The sequence below is a fragment of the Protopterus annectens genome, chromosome 4.part1 (assembly GCF_019279795.1).
Source record: "Protopterus annectens isolate FY-2018-M chromosome 4.part1, PAN1.0, whole genome shotgun sequence".
In the NCBI taxonomy this organism is placed as follows: Eukaryota; Metazoa; Chordata; order Ceratodontiformes; family Protopteridae; genus Protopterus; species Protopterus annectens.
This window is the reverse complement of record NC_056734.1, coordinates 197,445,142-197,469,286: the sequence shown is the minus strand read 5'-3', so window position 1 is coordinate 197,469,286 and position 24,145 is coordinate 197,445,142. Positions and strand designations below refer to the sequence as shown.

At 39.5% G+C, this 24,145-nt stretch overlaps 1 protein-coding gene across 1 annotated transcript in view; it reads right to left on the bottom strand.

Moving 5' to 3' along the window:
• ANKMY1 (ankyrin repeat and MYND domain containing 1) overlaps positions 1-24,145 on the bottom strand; it is a 1,970,922-nt gene that overhangs the window by 538,041 nt on the left and 1,408,736 nt on the right. The window lies entirely within an intron of this gene.

The following is a 24,145-nucleotide window of genomic DNA, read 5'->3' as shown; positions in this document are numbered from 1 at the left end:
TCTCTTTGCAGGTCAAGCACTCCTATATTATACAAATCTCTCACTAGCAAAACCCCCCAGGAGTGCCCACTTCCCTGCTAAGCTCACTACTTTTCTGTCTCATACCAACTCATAATTCTTTCTAGCATGTCGAAGGGTCAGATGCTGGCGTCCTCTCCTGCCCAGTTGGTGAATCTGGGAATTCTGAGACAATGTTACAATTGCCTCATGTACACGGACAACCCTCTCCTCCTCCCACGTAACACTAACACTTGTGAGAGATGCAGCTATTTAGCCAGACTGGAGGCTGAGCTCTCTCAACTCAGGACTGGCAAGACCAGGCAGGAGGAGAAGGCAACTACACACACCACAATACCAGTCTCACATAACTCAACAACACCACTGAATCAAACACATAAACACACTAAGACATACTCGAAGGCTCTGAGTAAAAATTTACCTAAACAGCAGAGGCCTCCAGAGCAGACACCCAAGCAACTGCAAACTCAATACACCACACAAACAACACATAAACAACAAAATCAGTGTGCAAAGCAGTCACTGCCCTTAAGGCCAAATACAACACCAAACATACTTGTCATAGGTGACTCCATAGTCAGACACACTGACGTCCCGCTCACCAGACTGAGTAAGGAGAAGGTCACAGTAAGCTGCCTGTCGGGCGCTAGAGTCCGCCACATAACGCAAGCACTCAGGTCTCTCAACAGCAGGTACAAGTACGACTCAGTCATTGTCCACGCTGGTGTCAACGACCTGAGACGTACCTCCTTGGACTACATGAAAAGAGACATTGAGGAGCTCTCTGATTATGTAGCCCAGGCAGGTATGACCCTGACCTTGAGCAGTATCCTGCCTTCACCTAGAATGATGCCACAATACAGTGATAAGATGATCAGCTTTAATAATTGGCTTAAATTCTGGTGTCATTCAAAGGGGATCCAATGTCTGTCTGCCTGGGATGACATGCTGGACAAGCCACGCTGCCGCAAGGGACGGCTTGCACCTGTCACCCTAGGCTTCCGGATATTGGCAAAGGCTCTTGCCACCCCATAGTGCCTTTTTAGGCAAGGCTCAAATTCTAAACCTACCACCCTAGAACACAAAAAGTAAAAAATAAGGGTAATGCTGCTCAATGCCAGAAGTCTCAATCTCAAGATGCACGCACTCGAGGCCCTTCTCAGTATGGAGAACATCGATGTCTGTGCTGTGACAGAAACCTGGTTCAAGGCTCCTGAGAGCACCCCAGCACTATCAGGTTTCACCTCATATCATGCGTTCCGCCCCAAAAGCCGGACAAAACCAAGAAAGGAGGATAGGTGTCCATATTCATAAAGGACACCCACACCTCAAGGTTGGTGGCAACGCACGATGCATCGGAGACCATCCAGGTGCAATTAACCATAGGCAAGACTGCTCTGCAATTTGTAGCATGTTACAGGCCACCCTCTCAAACTCAGGAACCTCACATGGCCTTCCTGAAAACATTGGAGCGGATAAATGTATCTCCACACACCATCATACTAGGTGACTTCAACTACCCTAATATAGACTGGGAACACTACTCAAGCCCAAACACTCTAGCCCAAAGGTTCCTGGAGTTCATAAACTCAAATGCCATGGAACAACTAGTCACCATCCCACAAGAGGAGAAAACATACTTGATCTCATCATCACGAACATGGGATCACAATGTTCAACACCGGAAGTATACCCCTCACTGGTGAGATCAGATCATAAACTAATCTCGCTGGAGGTCCTCATCCCGCCCCACCTGAAATAAAAAAGACCACAGTGAAAAACTTCTCAAAAGCCGACTTCACACTTCTAAAAACTAGTGTGGTCTCCTTTAAGGCCCCTGAGCCAGTGGTAAACATTACTCAAACCGCTGAATCACTTACAAATGCCTTCTACCAGCACCTACAGGACTGCATGGATCAGGCAATCCCAAACAAAACTAAGACTCTTTGTACCAAAGGCAAGCGTCCAGTCTGGTGGACCCCAGCCATAAACAAGCTCTACAACAAAAGGAGGAAGCTACTACAAGATAGAGCAAAATCCTGGAAAGGTAAGACACCTTTGATCATTATAAGTAAAAACTAAGAGCTCTCATAAAATCATCCAAGGCAAATTTTGAGAGAAAAATCACCAAGGACTCAAAAGACAATCATAAGGCCTTCTTTAGCTATGTTAGAAACCTAGGAGGAAACTCCCAGATATGCTCAGAATTAGTTCAAAATTATGTGAAGATTACTGAACCTACACACATTGCCAACATACTGGCCGACAGGTTCAGTGCAAACTTCTCCCCTCCCCAAAGGAGAGATATCTATACCAGAGGATTGTAGCCCCCAAACATCTCCAACGCCCAGGTGAGAACTGCTCTCTCCAAAGCAAAAAACACAGCATCCATGGGACCGGATGGTATCCCCGGCTGTGTGCTCCACGAACTCAATGAGGAATTAAACCCGCAGTTAGGACAGCTGTTTAATCTTAGCCTCACCTCAGGATACGTACCCAAGGAGTGGCGCACGGCGACTGTGGTCCCACTTCACAAGGGCGGTGCCTCCACCGACCCTGGAAATTACCGTCCCATTAGCTTGACAAGCCTTATCTGCAAAGCCATGGAGAGGATCATAATGGAACTCATAAATAAAGACATAGGGAACTTGCAGACTTTGGATCCAACCCAGTTTGGCTTTGTCAAAGGCAGATCATGCCTTTTAAACTTGGTTGACTTTTTCGAGACAGTCACCAAGGCCATTGATGAGGGAAAGGCAGTCCATACAGCCTACCTTGACCTGGCAAAGGCCTTCGACACAATACCCCACTCAGGTATCATCGAAAAACTCATCAGCTTGAATGTAAACCCATACATCACAAGATGGGTTGCAAACTGGCTAAGTGACAGAACCCACAGGGTCAGAGTTGCTGGAGCCATGTCAGACTCAAAGCCTGTCACAAGTGGTGTCCCACAGGGCTCAGTCCTGGGTCCACTCTTGTTCGGCATCTACTTTTCTGAAGTACAAGCAAACGCAGGAGGGTTATGGCTGACAAAGTTTGCAAATTACTGCAAACTGGGCGCCATAGTCGAAAACACATCTGACACAGATATCCTTCAGAAGGACCTCACAGAAACGGATAACTGGTGCCAGAGCCATGGCCTAAAGTTAAATGCCAAGAAATGCATAGTCATACCCTTCGGGAAAAACAAGGTTACCCCTAGCTACCATATAGGTGGCAATCCACTGAGCACAGAAGAAGTCATTAGGGATCTGGGGACCCAGGTTGACAGTAGCCTTTCGTTTGACACTCATGTTGCTAAATTAGTTAGGAAAACCTTCTACATTGCCCACCTGATCATGAAGGGATTCACATCTAGATCAAGGGAGGTCATCGTCCCCCTGTACTCATCACTCATTAGACCTATGATTGAGTACAATGCCCCATTCAGAATGTATCTGACCCGACACCTGCAGCAGCTGGAAAGGCCCCAAAAGTTCCTCACCAAAAGGATAAAGGGTCTCAAAAATATGTCTTATGCTGCCCGATGGAAAGAACTCCAGCTCTATTCAGTCTCATACCGCTTGCTCAGAGGTGACCTGTGCCTGACATATAAGGCCATGTCAAACCCTGATTTGATGAATATGCTTCACCTCAAAAAATCTAGATCCCTCAGAACCACAAGGGCGGGAGACTTAAACCTTGACACGGTTATTAATAGAACGTGCTGGAGGGACAGATTCATTACCCAGAGACTCCCTATGCTGTGGAACAAAATCCCGGTACATGTGAGGCAGAGCACCTCGCTGGCCTTGTTCAAGAGGAATCTTGACCAATGGATGGGAGATCGCAGATATACCCCAGGGATTACTTCAGTGTCACTGCTTGACAGAGGAACAGCAAAATAATAGGCATAGTTTTATTCAAACTAAAGGGGTGGCGAAAGCCAAATAACTATGGGCTAGGCTTATAAATGCGCTTGGGCAGATAGTCTAGTATGAACCTATGAACCTATGAACCTATATATATATATATATATATATATATATATATATATATACACACACACACACACACACACACACACACACACACATGGCATTATAAAGTAATATATTTAATAACTATAAATAAATACATTTACTGTTTCAAAAAAGTGCACATGAATGAACAAAAATATTGATGTACAAAAATCAAATCACAAAATAATGTTTTAAGCAAGGTGGCAAGTCTTGCTGCACCCCCAACCCCCCACCCCATTAAATGGTTAGTTATATATACCAACTCAAAGATTGGAAAACAGCAGGAAAAGGGCAAATTCCCAGTCCTTGCTGTACCATGATCAATCACACACACACACACACACACACACACACACACACACACACCCACACACACCAACCAGCATTATGCAACTTTAGACTCTTAAGCTGACAACCCCCCATGAAAAAGAATGTTCACACCTTCAAACATCAATATTATGAACTGCAATGAAATTTATACATAAGGCATTGTTGGCAGTAATTAAATTTGATTAGGCCTTGATGCTAGTTTAATTTAAGCCACCCTGTGTGCCTTTGAGCAAGGCAGTGATGAGTTGCATTTTGGAGGCTGGATCCCTGTTTCAATAATTTGTTATAGCACTGCTCTAGTTTTAAAAGTAGTGGTACTTGTAGATTTGTGAAGGTTGTTGGAGTAGCATAGAGAGGCTGTTAAGTTGCAAGCAGCATGCGGTTGTTAAATGTACCCTGGCACTAGGGAAGTTCTTGATATTACATGAAGTTGAGTATTGGATTTATTTTCTTTACAGTTTTATTTACTTATTGGACACATATGGGGTGATTATCCACAACACCGCCTCCTAACAGCTTATTATATCTTCAGTCTTGATAACAGTACCATCTTTTGAGTAAATATGGAACTCAGCTAACTGATTTGGAATTACAAATGAACTGGGGAATAACATCAGTTTGATTTTGCTTGCATTGAGTACAAGACCTGAATCAGACTACTCCTGGGTATTCACATAGGCTAACTGTAACTGCGGGGTAATTTATTTTACCATTGAAGCTGAGGTAAGTAAAGCAGAATCATCTACATACTGTTTGGAGTGAGTTGGGTAGGACATGCAGTTTATGTAGAAAGATGTTAAATAGAAAGGGCCAAAGACAGAACCCAGGAGAACCCCCACACCAATGGGGTGCGGTGCTGCAGTGAACATCTCTCCATTTAACAACTTGTTCTCTGTTTGAGAGATGCTTGTAAATAAGTCAAGAGGATGGGATGGGACACAGTACTGAAAACAAAGAAAACAGAGCTCAACTAATTTACTATTGTTCAGTCACATTCAGACAAAGTCAGTAAATATCAAGAGATAAGTGGTAGCACTTTTGCCAGGATAAAGACCGTGCTGAGAGAAGGATAAGAGTGAATGCATGTCTAGATATTTGGTATTCTCCCAGTGGATATAGTTTCTGGGAACTTGGATAAGGGTGGAAGTACAGTGATAGGTTAACAGGTGACCAGATATAAGGAGGGATGTACCCAGTTATGTAGTGGGGATTACAAGGGCTTATTTTTCAGGAGTCAATGACACCACATTCCTTGATGGACCTGTTAATAAGGAAAGATGCAGTGTATGCAATGGCATGGGTTTAAAGGCTTGAATATTTCTTGAGGAGTTGTAATGGGCCAGGGCACTATTTCTGAATTTACAAATTAATTTGCATATCAGTTCAGTTGGTACAGGAAGCATATACAGAGAGAACAATGCTGATGATTTGCCTGTAATGTGAGAGTGTGGCTGGGGTAGTTTTGAAAAAGATTTGGCCACTATTAAGCAGTATTTACTAAATGTATAAGCAATGTCCTGTGATACAGAATAGTTAAGAGGTAAGGTTGTGTCTTTTTCGTTAGGTACGTATATTGTGCTGTGTTTTTCCAGAATGCCTTAGGACTGTATACAAGCTTGTTTTTGCTAACTGTGCCAGTGCATCCAATTACTAGCAAGGAAATTAAATTTTACTTTATTTCCAAATTATTTGGTATAGTTAGTGTGACCGAAAAGCTCTGGTTTGGTACTATTATTTCCAAACCAGATCACACTGATATAACATCATCTTAACCTTGAATGACAGCCATGGTATTGCTTTGGCCGTATTTGTTTTCCTTCTTGGTAGGGTATATCATTAAGTAAGTAATTATTTTTTTACAACTGTATTACTGAAATAGGCAAGGAACATATTTAAGAGGAGGGATTCAAGTGACATTTGGCTAACATGTTTAAAGGCAGTAATGAATGACTGTGCATCATTAACAAAGTTATTCCTAGTTATTATTAGAACAATGAATTCAGCCTTTTCACTGTCCACTGCTTCCAAACTGCAAGCAGAGAAAGGTGATCGCTAACAGAATTACAGAGGGAGCCAGAATGAGAGATGTCTTTATTTGGGAGGACACCATCCAGTCTAGAATATTTTCTTGTAGCTTATATTTTTACAAGGTTGTGTGAATATACTGGTTAAAAAGAAGCAAGTAAACTGGAGGATACTACTGGGGTACACCAGCACCTGGCCAATGATCTGATCGATACTGAAGTCCATGAGAAAAAAATATTTTGTTTTAATAGTTGTGGTAAACTAGGACAGCAACTCTTTGGAACCAGTTTCTGATATTTCTGGAGAACAAATATACAGCCCAAGGTAGTGGTTTTGTATTGATTAATTTTAATAATTTCTAGACTGGATCCAACCCAAGAAATGGAGTTTTAACTGGACTTTTGAGTACAGCTGATGTTACCTATGAAAGTCCTTCAGTTCTCTTATTAACATGTCATGTTTGTAAGGTAATACTTCAGTATCAACTTAGTCCAGGACTCTAAGATGTCAGGAAAGTAACATGAGCTCAGTTATGAAGGACAATGACTTTGTTGCAGATGCTGCATGTCCTGATGAGACAGATTTCAGGCTCATCATCATTTTCCAGAGTTGGAGGATAATTTATAAGTAGTGAAATTTACATTAGTTGGTCTTGGATTTAGTTTGATGTCTCCACTGACAACAAACTTTTATTCAGATGGCTGTGTTGTTGCTATGTCTGTACAAGATGAAAAACTTTTCTACAGATTTTTGGAAGGGCAACTCCACTTGAAAACAATATAAATGATGTTTGCTGTTATGGTTAGTTTGTATGAACTTTACATACTTGACATAAATGAGGTTACTCAACCTAAGGTATTAATTACTAGGTTGTGATTAGGCTGCATTAAGACAATATTTATTTAACTGTTTGGAGAAAGGAATTCAGTTCCTATTAAACAACAGCATAGGTGCGATAATGGGATAAAATATGAGGTGAACCAGGAAGTGGTAAAGAGAAGGCTCACAATCAGCTGAAGGTCTGAACACTTTCTGAGGAAATTGTGGGTAATAAGGAAGTGGCTTAATGGCTTGTAAATCTAGAAAAGGCTGGAACTGAGTTAGTGCCTATCTATAAAGCCATCTAGCTTAGGGAAAGGTGGCTGTCAAAGGCAAATTGAAAGGGCTGAACCATCTATGCCAGCAACCTTGGTTCAGAGGCATGTCCCTGTTCCTCAGAAGTTACTTTTTTTGTAAATGTTCTAAGTACAATAGCACTTAGTGTGGACAGTCCAGCTAAACAATTTGTATAGCCAGCCATAGGCTCTGTTACAGTATGAGGAATGTGTTATGATATGGGGATGTGGTTTCCTGGATCTGCTGGGAAGGGTACACTTACAGGTACACGTGTTTATACTGTATGTGGAACAACTGATCCTTGCAAGGTGCACAGTTACATCTTGCTCTCTTGCAATGACAAACACTACCCTGGGGAAAGTGACGTTAGACAGTGCTAGACAAAGAAGCAATACCTTTTCAGTTTTATATAATAGTGCCTACAACTATGCTAATCAGATCAGGTAATAACATATCATCTTTTGTAGTCATACTTGGAGTTATATAACATTGGGCTTCCTATCAATGGAAAGATATTTCTTCTCTAATATCTAGCAAGAGTATTCCGAAACAGTACAACAGCAGCACAATAAAAGAGGGAAGTATGTTAGAGACATATTCTACACAAAGCAAAGCTGTCCAAGTGTCATGGCTTCAAAGACAGCTATGGAGCTAAATAACAACAAGGAAATAATCAAGGTGCACACTGCAGAGAATGATGAAGATATAGCTCATAGAAGGAGACCCAATTGTGATCATGCATTACTGGAGAGTGAAACAGTCCTGCTTTAAAGTCATTATTTTTATTTACTTTTATTGTTGTTGTTTTAATTTGTAAACTGATTGGATACTCAGACTCCTAAAGGGAAAGTCAAAGAACTTGTTATACGGTGCAAGGAAGTTAGTGGACATGCAGTCACTGGGACCATAATATACCAAGTCTTTAACATGATTAAACAAAGACTAATAGCCCTTAAACCTCTGAGTTTGTTTTGAAGGTATGTTTGATATGCAAAGAAAGAGGAACTTGTTTTCACCGCCAGAGGACTTGAACGTTAGCACTGACTTTCAAGAAGTAGATGCCAAACAAGAGCAGGCCCAGCACACAACCCTAAGGTATTCCCCTAGTGACTGGTTTCTTGGTGGAGGTAGTCTCACCAATCCTGACTTCTTGGATCCTGTCTGTAAGCCAAGTGGCAACCCATCTAGTTATGTAGAGATTTATGTCTAGCTCAGACAGCTTGTCAACAAAGCCTGAAAGGGTTATTGTATTGAATGCCTTGCCAGGTCAAGATATGCAGTATGCACTGTTTTACCCTCATCCATGGCCTTTGTGACCCTTTCAAAGAAGTATAACAGGTTAAGTAAGCACAACCTTCCCTTACCAAAGCCAAATTTGGATGGGTCCAGTGTTTGAAGGTTGCCAGTGTCCTATCTTATCAGACATGATGACTCATTCCATGGCTTTGCATATTAGGCTCATTAGACTAATGGGACTATTTGAGACTTTAACTTCAGTTAATATGTTGTTGAATTGAGTTTCTGTGTGTTCTGTAGGTTTTGGTTGAAGATAAGTCTTAGATATCTCTGCTGAGTAGTGATAGCAAGAGGGGATCCCAAACTGTCTGTAATGCTGAAGTTGGAAATGATACTTAGTTTTCTAAAAGTGCCAAGTAGTATCACTGTGTGTTTTGCATAGTGATCGATAGCATGTTTTTACAAAGCCAGTGCTACATACCTTCAAAATCTTTCTGAAATTCACTGTTCAAAATGGATAACCTTTTGTTACAGCTGGTCATGACAATGTCATTTGTGTACATTATACAGTTAATCTGAGGCAGATCACAGGTTAAACCATTAATATAACAGAGGACCAACGATTAAGCCTTGTGGAGTCCCTCCTGTTATGTTCCCAGTTTTAGTGGCATTGTAAGATCCAGTCATAAGAAAATATTTGTTTTCAAGAAAGTTCTCAAGCCATTTATTTATTTATGTGTGTGTATGTATGTAAGCATTTATTTATTTATGCATTTGTTTACTGGTGTTGCTAACTAATCCAAGTGTACCATTTTCAGGCTCAGCCCAGAGTATAATATCAAATTAAAAAAGGATACAAGGTAGTATAAAAAGTTGGTTACACAGTAATTTACATTAAGAAAACAGTAATACAATCAAAGACACAAAAACAGTCACTGGATTAGTCAGTGCAAGGTTGGCCATAGGTTGTTAAATTTCTTACAGTAGGGCTACATAGACTACTAAAGGTATTTTTATTTTATGAGTACTGAGTACTGTAATGAATTGTAGCAAAAGAATACTACTTTTGAACTTCATAATAAATGTTCTACAAAACAATGATAACTAGTAAAGGCACACTACTTTACACTGAGATATTTACATCAGGAAGAGGTGGGTAATAGGGAAATAATTTCAGGATATAATAAGTGTGAATTTGTACCACTTCCATGGAAAAACCTATGACTGACTGCAGCAGCATAACACGGTCAGCAGTTCCAGTAGTCTTCTTAAAGTCTAAAAAGACATCTCCTCTAATTTTACCTTGCACACTGTTTGTAAAGATGTCATCTGTCAGCAAATAAATAGCTAATGAAGTACTACCTGTGAGAATGTCATATTTTTAGTAGGCACTCAAGAATTTGATCATATTCTATTTTTCAAATATATTAGCTATCTGACAGAGATTAGCAATAGGGCAAACGTCATTTGCAAAGACTGGGGAATGGCATTTAGCCAGGAGAATCATCCTGGCATATCTGAAGCTGTGAGTGACAATTTGTGTTGTAAGTGATAGACTGAAAATGTGTGCCAGAAGATTACTGACAGTATGGCTAGCTAATTTTAGTATTTTGTGGAATAAAGCACCTACTGTTGTTATCACAACTTCAAATGTTACACTTCGTTCTCTATAAACCTTCATCTTGTCCTGCGCTCTCTTCCTTCATCTCTATCTACACACCTTCTCGCATTCTTCATACCTCAAATCAGCTACTACTACTACTACACACCTACCAACCATAAAAAGCAGTAGGCAAACTCTTATAAATACTCCATCGCCCAAACGTGGAACAAACTTCCTAGAGACATATGCTCCACCATTCACCCATCCCACTTTAAAGAAAAATTAAAACTCCATCTACTTAACTCTGTCCCTGTCAAGACCCAACCTAACCCCTCTCTCCCCTCCTTGAGTACGCCTCTCAGTACCCCCCTCTCTACAAAGTATTCCCCCTACTTGAGGATACTTATTTCTACTTTAATACTTAAATCTGACTGGAACTAACTCTTTTTTGTAGATATGTAAATAAATTATAACCCTGATAATACAGGATAGACATAACTACAAATGTTTAAATGTATCTCTTTTTATTTTTGTCTTTTAAATACTATTGTATAATTTAAATTTTTAATCATGTTAATCACATGTTAATGTATATGTTTACCAGTTTTGCTATCTTCAAAATGTCTGTTTTTTTAATTTTTTATTCAATTCCTGTTCACATGTTAATGCATATGTTATCACTTCTCTGTATGTATGATCTCTGTTTTTCTTGGAGCTTTTCTCCTCAGGTCTCCACTGAAAACGGGCCACAAGCCCAGCTGGACCAACCAGTCAATAAAATAAATAAATAAAATAAGTGTGAAACACAAGAGTTATAGCCTGCATCCATGTTTCAAAGGAGTTTTTGTATCTATTTTTGATATGACCTTGAAGTAGAATTGGTTGGAGGAGGTCAACAATCTTGAGAACCAGAGGCAACCGTTGGAATGAAGCTGGTTGGAAAATAGCTGGAACATGTGATGTTCCCATTCTGGGCCAGTAATCAAGGAGCCTGAATCCTCACCAATGGCACTGGAGAGGGACGTTCACTTGGAACAAAAATAGATGCCCCCAGTATTTCCAGATGCAGCTGTCTGCATCAAACACAATCTTCCTTAAGAGCACACAGGGAACACACTCAGTCCGGGTCTGGGTTTCTCAATCTGTCTCCCTCCAGGTCCCCAATAAGACTCCCCACTGCTACAGCTATAGAGTTGAGACCTCAACTGAGTGCCCAAGTCAAGTTCTCTACCACTCTCTCTGTGAAACCAGTGCTTCATGCCCCTGCTCCAAATAGCAGACACACACACTCTGAGATTTGATTTTTACACACACACACATACACACACACACACACACACACACACACACACCTGAGAAAGGCTGGCACAGATTTACTAGCTACGCCCCCTTCTGCTCAAACTATACCAGACACTCCAAAGCCAGCTACTCTAAGGCTCTAGCAAGACTACCCAATTATACAGATGGTAATGTTGACCAAACAGCAAGGCTTTCGGGAGTGGCTGCAGTGCCACCAAATAAATATAAGCACTCTCAAAGGTTAAAATATACTCTAAAGGACCAGCCACAATGAAAATTTAAGTATATTTAATAATAAATAATAAAATAACATGAAAATACTAAATATCTATTTACAATAACACCAGAGTTTCAGTCACATGAAATATTAAAAATAACACAGGTGAACAGGTTCACAAAGTTACAGAAAAATAATACTTAACTAATCTCACTATCTTTTCCAGACTGATCTAAAGAATTATTATTCCCTGGTTACTTACTAGAACAAGGCAAGATGAAGTAGGTGAGGGGTCCTTCCTTGTCAGGTTACAAAAACAGACTGTTCTGAGACTTCATTCTCAGCTAGTATTAAAACATTATTTTAGTGATGGATTATAGAATGACATCACATACATCAGTCATCTGACTTCTGGTTCCCATGAAGCCCTCATTGCTAGAAACTGCCAGGATTTAACATATATATATATATATATTTATATATATATATATATATATATATATATATATATATATATATATATAAAATATATACTTATACAGCTTGCTAAGATTTGATGCAGTTTCTGGAGGTCCTACAAAAATTTCAAACTTCTACCCTTCCAGAGTAGCAATTAGTTCACTGCTAAAGACAATATAGAAGGTTTCCTAGTACTTGTTTTTCTGACATTTTGTCTCTGGCTGCAATCAGAACTGTAAGATACAATCTTTATGGCCTAGGCTCAGTAATGTAATTTCAGAACATTCTCAAAGCTAGCTGCAGCTGGGCTGTGATTAACCTCTTCTCTTCCAGTATCCTAAGTTAAAACATGTACATTTAATTCAGTTACAATACAGTCAGGATCCACTGTTGATACATTTTTAACACAAGCAACTTTACAAATACATTTTCACCACAAGCATCTGTATAAATCAGCTTGATACACAAATGACATGTAATTCTTTACAAACTCCAGCTGGCTGTGCTGGCAAATGTTACACATCTACTGCCTTACTTTTCCTAACATAGCTGGCAATACCTGACATCATCACAGTTGGTAGTGGGGAAATGCTGATACTTTTAATTGAGAAATCGTGTTTTTGTTAAGAGTATAACAACTTCCTTAGCTATCTTGAACTCTTTATTTATTAATTTATTTATTTTGTTTGTTTATTTGCAGTTTGTTAACCAGGAAAGTCCACTGAGCCGAAAATTACCCCATTTTCAATGGAGGCCCGAGGAGAAAAGCTCCATATACAATTATTAACAAAGCTAATATCAACAAAGTTAACAAGTACAATATAATTTTCAAAAACTGCTATAGAAGACAAAATAATAACATTTGAGCAAGGTGATGAAAGAAATTAAAACATAAGCATTTTGGAGTACACAAGTATAATTTGGACTGCAGGCATATATGCACTCATAGTTTCATGAAGCTAGAGGTAGGAAGAATTAGAAGAGGAGAGTAGAACAGTGAGAGGTGAATAGGTTGCGTTATGAGAAAGGAAAAATGGGGAAGGTAATGTAAATGAAATGAAGGGAGTCAGTAGGTTGAGTTTTGAGAAAGGAAAAAAGGAAAAGGATGGGGAGCATAAATTAAATAGAAGGAGTCAGGTGGGGTGAGGGCATGAGCATTCCCAATGAGAAGAGAGATGGGAATGTAGCATGGTCTTGAAGGTGGAGTGGTTTTGGGTGATTCGAATGTGGGGGGGGGGTGAATTCTATAGATGAGCAAAGGAGAAAGACAGGAGAAATTGCTCTGGAGCACGTTAAGGGTTTGTACACTTTGAACAGGTTCTGGTTACTGGACCTGAGTAATCTGTCAGGATGATGCAAGGTGAGTATGGAGGAGAGGGAAGGGCAGTTAGAGGGTTTGAAGATGAGCTTGTGAGCAGTTAACAGTTGAATGTAAGAGAGATAGTGGGGGAGTTCCAGCCAGTTCAAGGCGTGGAGTGTATCACAGTGGTGGGAGGAGGATTTGGTCCCAGAAGCAAACATAGAAATTTTATTGTAGCAGGATGACAGTTTTGACTTTAGGGAGGACTGAAGATTGGTGAGGAGAGGGGCTCCATACAAGAGAGTGGAGATGAGGTAGGAAATAGAGAGTATATGTTTGGATGAGGGAGTGAGATAACGACTGTGATGATACAGCATTCAGAGCTTTTAGTGTGTTTTCTTAATACTAGTTTTGTATATGAATGTCAAACTTTAAATGTTCATCAATTATAACACATAGAAGTTTTGTATAGGAGATGATTTCAATGAGAATCTTATTCTGACTGACTATGGCGAAGGAATTTTTATCGATAGAGGTATGTTTAGATGGGATAAATATCATAATTTTGGTTTTGGATGAATTGATAGCAAGGTGATTATTCAGCATCCAAGACTTGGTACAAGAGAAGGCATCTTGTGTTAGTTGCATGAGTTTGGGCAAAGATTGAGCACAGCAAATTATGGTGGAATCGTCTGCATATTGGACAAATTTGGTATTAGGAATGCACTGATGAAAATTATTAATGAAGATGTTAAAAAGTAAGGAACCTAGTACTGAGCCTTGTGGAACTCCTGTTGGAGTGTGAAGGAAGAAGAGGTATTATTGTTCCACTTGACAGCTTGTTGTCTATTAGAAAGGTAACTGAAAAAACAGTTGATAGAGGGGGAAAGAGAGATTGAAAAGAGAGAGTTTGGACAAGAGAAGGTTGTTGGAAACAGTATCGAAGGCCTTTGATAAGTCTAGGAGAAGGGTAGATACAATGTTGCCAGAGTCTCGGGCATGGTTGATGATGTCAAGGAAGGACAGAAGGGCAGCAGTAGTAATAAGTCCAGGTCTAAATCCATGTTGAATAGGGGAGATAATTTGATTGTCTAGGAGATAGGGAAGGAGTTGCAAGTGTATGCATTTTTCAAGGTCTTTTGAGATAGGGGGAAGGATGGCTATGGGATGGAAGTTGGAGATTTCAGTATGGTTGCCTCCTTTGTGGAGGGGAATGATGAACACTTTCTTCCAGAGAAAGGGTACACAAGATTCCTAGATTGAACAGTTGATAAGTATGGCAATGGGAGGAGCTATGCCATCAGCAGCTAACTTGAGAAAGTTCGATGGAAGGTTGTCTAGTGCATGAGAGCATGGTTTTAGTTTTAGTAGAAGTTTTTTTATGGTGTGCAGAGAGACGGGTTGTATGGTAAAGGGGGAACATGAGTAGAGTTACTGACAGTGGGACTAGAGTTGAGGGTGTGGGATGAGGGTGAAGTAGAAGTGTTATTGGAGAATGATGTGGTGAACTTGGCTATTGAATCAATAAAGAAGGAGTTGAATTGGGTAGCTAAGATGTGATCTGGAGATTTAGGGTCAGGGCAGGGATTGTTTTTTTTTGCCAGGGGAGAGGACAGCAGATATACTGTTCCAAAATGTTGTGGGGCTGGATCTATGATTATTTTGAAGCTTGGCACAGTAGGGTTTTCGGTCTGAGGAATTTGTTTTTTCACTTTGTAACAAAGTTGGTTATATGCAGTAAGGGTGGCAGGTGTTTTAGATTTTTAGTAATGCTTCCAGGATTTATCTTGGAGATGCATGAGCGTAATAGTTGCTTTAGTTAGCCAAGGGGTGGATTTGTTTTTGATTCTTTTAGTTCTGGGGGGAACAAAGCTATCTAGTAGGTTATTGAATGTAGTATTGAAGTATGTAACAGCGTCATCTAGAGGGAGGGTTTTTACAGGTTTCCAATTAATATGTTTTAGTAAGTCAGAGAAAGCTTGAGAGTTGAAGTTTTTTTAGGGTACGACTTGTGATATAGTTGTGCTGAAGATGGAGGGAGGATAGTGAGCGATGAGCAAAGACAGGAAGATGATCGCTAAGGGAGTCGGGTAAGGTGCCATTGTCAGAAAGAGAGTTGGGGTAAGAAACTAATATCCAGTCCAGAATACTACCAGAGTTGTTGTCTTTATTAAATCTGGACGGAGAGGTAATTATTTGGGTGTAGTTGCACAGGTTTATATCCTGAGGTGATGTAGGTGATTGAATAGAAGTCCAGTTTATATTTACATTACCTAGGAGTATAGCTTCATTCCTTGATCTTTCCATAAGCAATAGTTTATCTTGAATATAACAGAGGACATTGTAGAAAGTGGAGAAGGCTGTTATGGGGTCACTGCATTGATAGAAGGAATTCCAGTCAATTCTTTCAGTTTTGCAGAGAAAGCAAATCTCAGATAAAATCATTAATACATAGTGAGAATAACAGAGGGCCCATGACTGAACCTTGTGGGATGCCTTCTGTTATTGAGGATTACCATAGTTGTCAAAATGACAGGTTTAGGTTTGCAACATTTAAAATACCAGAAAGAGTGGATGATGCAGTGTTCACTTAGGGAAACTGTGTGTATCTGCAGCTGCTTCATTTAATCAGATATACTGGATATAACCACATCAAGTAAAGATATGTTTCTAAAGCTACAGATTGGTTTGGTGCCATCTGAGATTAATTATGCTACCTGATGCACAGCAACTAGTGTATTTAAATGTGCTTTAAACAGGGCTTTCCCATATAACTTTAGATAACCGATTATGATAGGTTTGTGATGGCTTGTAATGTCCATATGGGAGACAGATAATGGAGGTGGAACTTAGATTACTGCTAAATACATGCTTGTTTGACCACTCAGCAAAATATGTACAAGTAGCCAGTTAGGCTCATTGTTTAAGGCTGCTTTCCTACTGCTCAGCAGTAGTGGGGACAGGTTTACCTCCTTTTAAACAAGAAAAAGCGCAACTCCTCCATGCCCAGTGCCTGATCTGATTTTCAGTGAATACTGCATATTTGTTAAGGAACTGTGTACATATGATGGAAGTGTCTTTTATACCATAATCAGTAATGGCAATAACTTTAGGGTTGTAATGATCAGGCCATACTTCTAACTGAAGACGCCTATTATTCACACTACAAATGTTCATGTGGCTTTAATTTTAGTTGGTTGACTAGGGAATGTAACATTAGCAGAATCTGGGTTTGGTTAAACACCACCTCCTACGAGGAGTAGAAAAGTGGTAAATATTATTAGCTGGTTTCTGCAGTAGTTTCATGGTTAAAACACAGGTACTATGACTGATAAGGGTGATAAATGAAAATGTTTAGTCCATTAGCTGTGCATATCCACCTGCAGATTTGTAGCAGAGAAAGAGGGGGGAGTAATGGTAATGACACTTTTTGCTACTCCGTTATAAATAGGGTAGTCAAAGACAACAATGAAAAGTATTGTGAGAGTCAGCAGTGCTGCTACAGTCCCAGACATAGTTTGAGTAATAATGAAAAGAAATATGCAACAGAGTAGGAATATCTTGTGTGAGCGTATAGTAAGGTTTTATTTTTTTTTATGTAGTAATGTAAACTGGAAAAGAACAGTAACAATGATATCTGAAAAGAGCCAGAGGTACTGAGGAGCAGAATATAACTTTAGTAAGGACACTAGTAATAGCAGTTAGGTGTGTGTAATGGCAACCAGAGTGGGAGTTACATTACTGAAGTTGGGAGGGGTGACAAGAAGAAGGTGAATGGTTAGGATTGAGATGGGTGTTAAGTTACTGAAATCAGGAGACATCAAGGAAAACGTGGTAAGTTAGAATTTGGGATAGAAGAGGTAAGGCAAGTGTAATAGAAGTGATGTCAGTGGTGAGTGGGAATGCAGGTACGTTATGAGAATGAAGCAGAGCTGAATAACAAACTACTTAACCAATTGCTGAAGGAAATTATATTGTCATGAAATTTAAGCAGCATTCCTGGTGAATGCAAGATGTTACTTAAGATAAATGTCTTCTCTGTTTGCTAACACATGCATAGTAAATTCTGTGGAGTGCTTAAGGTAATTCCCTCTCATGTGGCCCACCACAAGACTGTAATTGCATCTGTCAGGTTTAAGTGTCCTCAGGGCCTTTGTGATGTCCTGGATTCTGGCACTGGACAGATAACTCATGTTTTCCCTGTATTTGCCTAGCCTGGTGACTGTGGAGTTTGTGTGCCATACAGTAGAGGCACTAATGATTAGGATATTTCCCTTTGTAGTAGTGGGCTTTGATGATCTTTTGAGATTCTGCTTGTTAACCTGACAGCTAGCTTGGGAGCTATGTGCAAGCAGGGCCTGATTAAGCACTTGGTGACCTAGGTAGCAGCCTAGAGCTCCATACTGTCAGGAGGGCCCAGCAACAACATTAACTAAAAAAAGGTTTTCTTACTTTACTGCCACTTTAAGAATTAAAAGTAAAAATGAAAACTTTTCTGACAACCACATACTGACACTTTGAGAGTACCTGACACCATTCCCCTGCCTAGAATCTCTAGACATCAGGTCATATCTGCATTCTCCAAGGCTTAAAACCTCAGTGGTACCAGATAACATCCCAGGTTGCTTACTAAGCAATCTAAAACAGGACCTAGCATTCCAAATTAGCGTCCTCTTTAACCATAGCCTAAGAACTGGCTTTGTTGCAGTGGAGTGGAAAACAGCAGCAGTTATCCTCTTACACAAAGGGGGAGCATCAACCAACCCTGGGAACTATAGACCTTTAAGTCTAACCAGTCTCATCTGCAAGGCCATGGAAAGAATCATCATGGACCTTATCAATGAGGACATAGATGACCTTCAAACTCTACACCCAACCCAACTTTGCTTCATTAAGGATAGATAATGCTTATTAAACCTAGTATACTTCTTTAAGAAAGTTAACAAAGCCCTGGATGAAGGTAAAACAGTGCATACTGCCGATCTTGATCTGGCCAAGTGTTTTGACACAATCCCTCACTCAGGTATCATTGAGAAACTCTCCAAGCTGGAGTTTATCCCTTACATCACTAGATGGTTACACAATTGGCTCATCAACAGAACACATGCTGTCAAAGTTGGTGACTCAACCTCTACCAGTGCAGCTGTCATAAGTGGCGTACCACAAGGATCTGTGCTGGGCCCTTTACTGTTTGGAATCTATTTCTTGGAAGTCCAGGCTAAAGTATACAGCCTTTGGCTTAACATGTTTGCTGATGAATGCAAATTGGGTGCAATCACTGAGTCCACCAATCATGTAAACATATTACAGGAGAGGCTAACACAGACAAATGGTTGGTGCCAAAGCCACATGGTCTGAAAATAAATGCAAAAAAGTGCCATTATTTTTGCCTTTTGCAAAGTGGAATGCCACTCTAATTACAGCACTGACAACACTCCCCCCAAGCTCAAACCCAGTGGTGCAAGACCTGGGAACACAGGTAGACAGCAATTTGAACTTCACCCACCAGGTTTCCACAGCTGTAACGGAAGCCTTCTATGTTGTGCACCTCATCAGTCAGGCCATCATATCCAGGTCTGAGGATGATATAACACCACTGTACTTGACCTCATCAGAACACTAATAGAGTACAATGCTCCCTTTTGCATGTGCCTCACCAGACACCTGCAGCAGCTGAAGAGACCATGGGAGGGGGTTCTGAACAAGAAAATACAGGGCCTACAAACCATGCCATGCTGTACGTGGATAGATTGAAAAGTCCTGTCACTGTCCTCTGTATTGTATAGGATGAGGTGACTTGTGCCTAGCCTACAGGCCAGTCTCTGACCCTGCCTTGAGGGAAAAGCTGCACATCCACAAATCTAATGGCACAAGAATCACTCACTCTGGAGAACTTAATCTAGCCTGTGACATTAACAAAGATATGCTTGAGAGATGGCTATAGCTGATGACAGCAGCAGAGTCTGGTGAGAGGAAGATGGTAATAGCAGTGTCCAACATGCTGGTATAGCATGCTCTCTCTAAAGTACACAAACACACATATACACACACAGACACACATACACACCAGCTGACTGCAGTGAGAACAGAACTCCTACCTAAGTATACTGACTAGAGACCTACGTATTTAACACAAGCACTGCAGCAGAAGTTTATCTTGAAGAGTGTCAGACAACACTTTATAATTGATGACATCAGCAGTGTCTGGTGAGAGGAATATGGTAATAGCAGTGCCCAACATGCTGGTATAAAATGCTCTCACTGATATCACAAGTACACATACACACACACACACACACACACACACACACACACACACACACACAAACACACACACACACATACATACCAGCAGATTGCTGTGAGATTAGAACCCCTACCTAAGTACACAGATTAGAGAATCCAGTACTTAACACAAGTGCCACAGCACAAGTCTGACTTTTACAAGGCTGCAGGACAATTTACGGTGGATGACATAATTGTATGTTTGAGAGAAGATGTTGGGAGGCCTGCAGGAAATGGGTGTGCAGGCATGTAAAGCTGTCAAAATATTGGTACTCCATGGGATTATAGTGATGACTGCAGGATACACAGTTATGCTCTTCTGACTAGACAGACATACACACACGAGTTGACTGCAGTGAGATAAGAACCACTACCTAAGAAGACTGACTAGAGAACTCAGTACTTAACACAAGTGCCATGCACAAGTCTAACTTTTGCAAGGCTGTAGGACAAATTATAGTGGATGACATCATCGCTGGATGTTTGAGAGATGATGTTGGGAGGCCTGCATGAAATGGATAGCTAGCCATGTACACCTGTCAAGATATTAAAGTTCTGCATGTTACCAGATTGATGAGTGTGCAAAGTGTAGTATTTGCTGTTGTGTTTCCAATGTGCAGGTATACTTTAAGAGACAGCTTTACAAACTATATGCAAACAGCTGTCCAAATTACAAGTACTGGGAAATTTGAATGTGTATTGTCAGTATAAAGATGGTCATGGTCTATAAGAAAATATTTTTTATATATTTATGTAGTGTAGTGTGTGTTGAATGTGATGCCTTTTATGTGGGGAAAACTGAAAGGCCATTAAATAGGAGGATTTATGAGCATTTCTATAATATTAGAAAGTGCAATGACAATACTGCCCTTTATAAACATGTCAGGTCATTCAAGAATCAACAGTTTTACATTTGTTAGAACAAGTCACTATTTACCCTCGGGGTAGCTCATGGGAAACTATTGTTGAATATAGGAAATTACAGTGGCAATTAAGGTTAAATGCTGACAAACTACCTGGGTTAAATGATATTGTCTCAATTACCAGTGTTTTAAAGTTGAGCGCTGCCAAACTATAACATTTAAAGAGAGTTTTTCATACATTTTATTATTTATTTCTCTGTGTGTTTTTATTCCTTATTGGTCCTTTTTCAGATGGACTTTTCAGAATGTGTGTATTTTTTAACACTATCATTTTACTACAAGTTGGTGTTTTTATATACTAGAATGGTTTTGATTTTTATTTTTAATCTTAATTACTATATTGTTTCCTTTAAAGATCCTTTGTAAGATTCATTCCCTACTTCTCTAATACCTGTCAACTTAAGGATTTTTACAAATGGTTAATTTGTTTTTAAGTTTGGTTAGTGGAGAGATCATATGATAGAGTTTGTATTATTTATACAAGGATTTAACTATGGATTCTCAGTTCTGATGAAGTCTTAATTTGTGAGGACAAAAGCACTTAATTTACTTTTTGTTTCAACAATAAAAGTTATTAATTTATCAAAATTGAGGTTTCCATTAGTTTTTATGGGCTGCTGCAGCTAGCAAATTTTCATTTGTTCTTTGTCTTCACTACTAAGCTGGTTTTGGTATTCTCACACCAATGAACCTAAAAAACACAGTAAGGGTGTCTTATGCCTCTTTGTCACAGAAACAGTTTTGCAGCAGAAATGAAAATCATTGTGCATACTAGCAAGTCAAAATCATCCACAGTACTAACAAGATATATGGCATTTGTACACTTCTGAGTTGTTTATCCGTGTTAATTTCAGAATGGGTGATTACACAACATGTATGACTACTGATTGCAAAAATGCAGCTATGTATTAGTTTTGTATGGTATTCATTCTTCTCTTATCTGAGGAGTAATCTGAGACATGCAGTTTGTAAGGCATTTTGTTTCATTGTCCTCAAAATGTGTGAAAATATTAAATGGCAATAATATACAGTTTTCCAACAAATGTAGGGGAGGTCGGACAATGCTGAACAGAAACTGTGAAATATGTGCTGATTAATAACATTTAAAACCTTATTCTGTACAGGATAGTACTGACTTCAATGGAAAACTGGAAGAACAAGTACAAACTGCCAAAGTTGTAAAACCAGGTTTAATCCAAACGCACAAAACAGAGAACACACCAAAGTAGCAGCACCAGTTCACCAATAACCCAGGTTTCGTCCCAAGGAAATGACTTCATCAGATTGGTGAAGTAGTACTACTCATTTATACCAAAATAAATTGAATAATTACACTCAATTAATTCTTTTAAAAAGACAAGGTACAAAAAACATCCCCTAATCATAAAGAGTAAAAAATTAATAAGTTAACCAACTTATTAATTCGTATACATTTACAAAGTTTTTATGTTGCTTCTAATACTTAAAAAATAATAATAATAATAATATGCCAACATAATTCTACAATAAATCATCCTACCCTGTGTAAAACTTATTAATTTTTTACTCTTTATGATTAGGGGATGTTTTTTGTACCTTGTCTTTTTAAAAGAATTAATTGAGTGTAATTATTCAATTTATTTTGGTATAAATGAGTAGTACTACTTCACCAATCTGATGAAGTCATTTCCTTGGGACGAAACCTGGGTTATTGGTGAACTGGTGCTGCTACTTTGGTGTGTTCTCTGTTTTGTGCATTTGGATTAAACATTTAAAACCTTGACACAATTACTTCTGCACTTTGTAAGGACAACCTGGCTGACACACCCACTGGAGGTAAGGGAGTCTGAATTCCTGTTGTTTTTCCTTCTCTCTAACAGTAATCATTCACGGTTGCAATCCATTAGCAAAAAACACAGAGGGAGTGCCTGCGCTATGTTTACATCTGCTGCACCAAGCCAAAAATTTGGGATTCAGCAATTCTAATGAGTTCACACCTCATTTGCATCTTCACCGTGCTCATAGGCTTGAATGTATAAAAAGGGAACCATGCAGCTAGGGAACCTGATGGGGAAGACACTTGTTTATTTGGACAACACAGAAGAAGGTTAATATTAGTTTGGATTTATCTGCGCAGAAAACTACTGATCCTCATAAGGTATGACTGCATTTTTCAGTTATATACTAGATTTGCTCACATGTCACTAGAACAAATATCTATATATATATATATATACACACACACACACACATGCTATTTTTATCTGTATGCACTTCTTAGAAATTTACTGATGGCATAGGCATCTTTGTCAGGGATTCTACTTTCTCAGATGCACAGCTTTATTAACTTTCATCACAAGTGTTAATGTTACAACTGTTTCTCTTTACACTCTTCTATTGTTATTTCAGTAAAATGCAAATGTACTATATTGTCAATGATACAGGGGTGTTAGCCTTCTAGGATCGCCCATAGACACCTCTAGGGGAGTGCTGGTCACAGGTAGAGGTGACTGGCAATTGCAAAAAAATGAATGTTCTGTGGTAAATGTGTATACATGTTTTGGGGACAGTTTCTTTGGTAGCACTTATAACAATTCACTGATGTTTTATTCCTTTGTTTGGTACAAAAATCAAATTTGCCTGTTGTTTTGGGGTGGGGGAACCAGGTTCCATTTCTGGGTTGGCACAACCAAAATGTTTTATAGAGGTTTGCTTTGCTATTGTTACTCCTTGTTTTTGATCAAACTTTGGTTAGTGTGTGACTGTGATATATTACAACCATATAACCCTTTTTTATATTTGAATAACTTGAACGTTTTTTTATTTCTTCAGTGGGTAATATTGAAAAACTAATAATATGTGTTATATCTAACCAAGACTTTTATTTATGTGATACTTATGAGTAGTATCCTTCTTTTGTATTTTATGTCACCTAGGACTATGACACCCAAGCATCCCAATCCCCACAAATCCCCATTCAGTGACTCCAAAAATGACTCGGTAGTCCAAGCATTTTGGAAAGATGGTACCTTTCTGCTAGAGAGAAGATGCGGGGATATGTCTGGAAGAATGCAAATATGGAACCAGATAGTGAATGATGTGAACATTTTTGGGGGATGTAGCAGGACATATGATCAGGTTTGTCATAGGGCCAATTATATGATTTCATTGGCCAGGAGGAGAGCAGCTGCAGTGGTCCATGTACAGCTGGCTACTGGGGGTGCCTGCTATTCAGCCACCACTGACACCAAATGAAGTGTTCCTGTCCACTGTCAGGGGTCCAGAGAGCTCAATGGAAAGTGTACAACAGCATGTAATTGATGCTGGTGCTGCTGTTTCAGGGAGGACAAG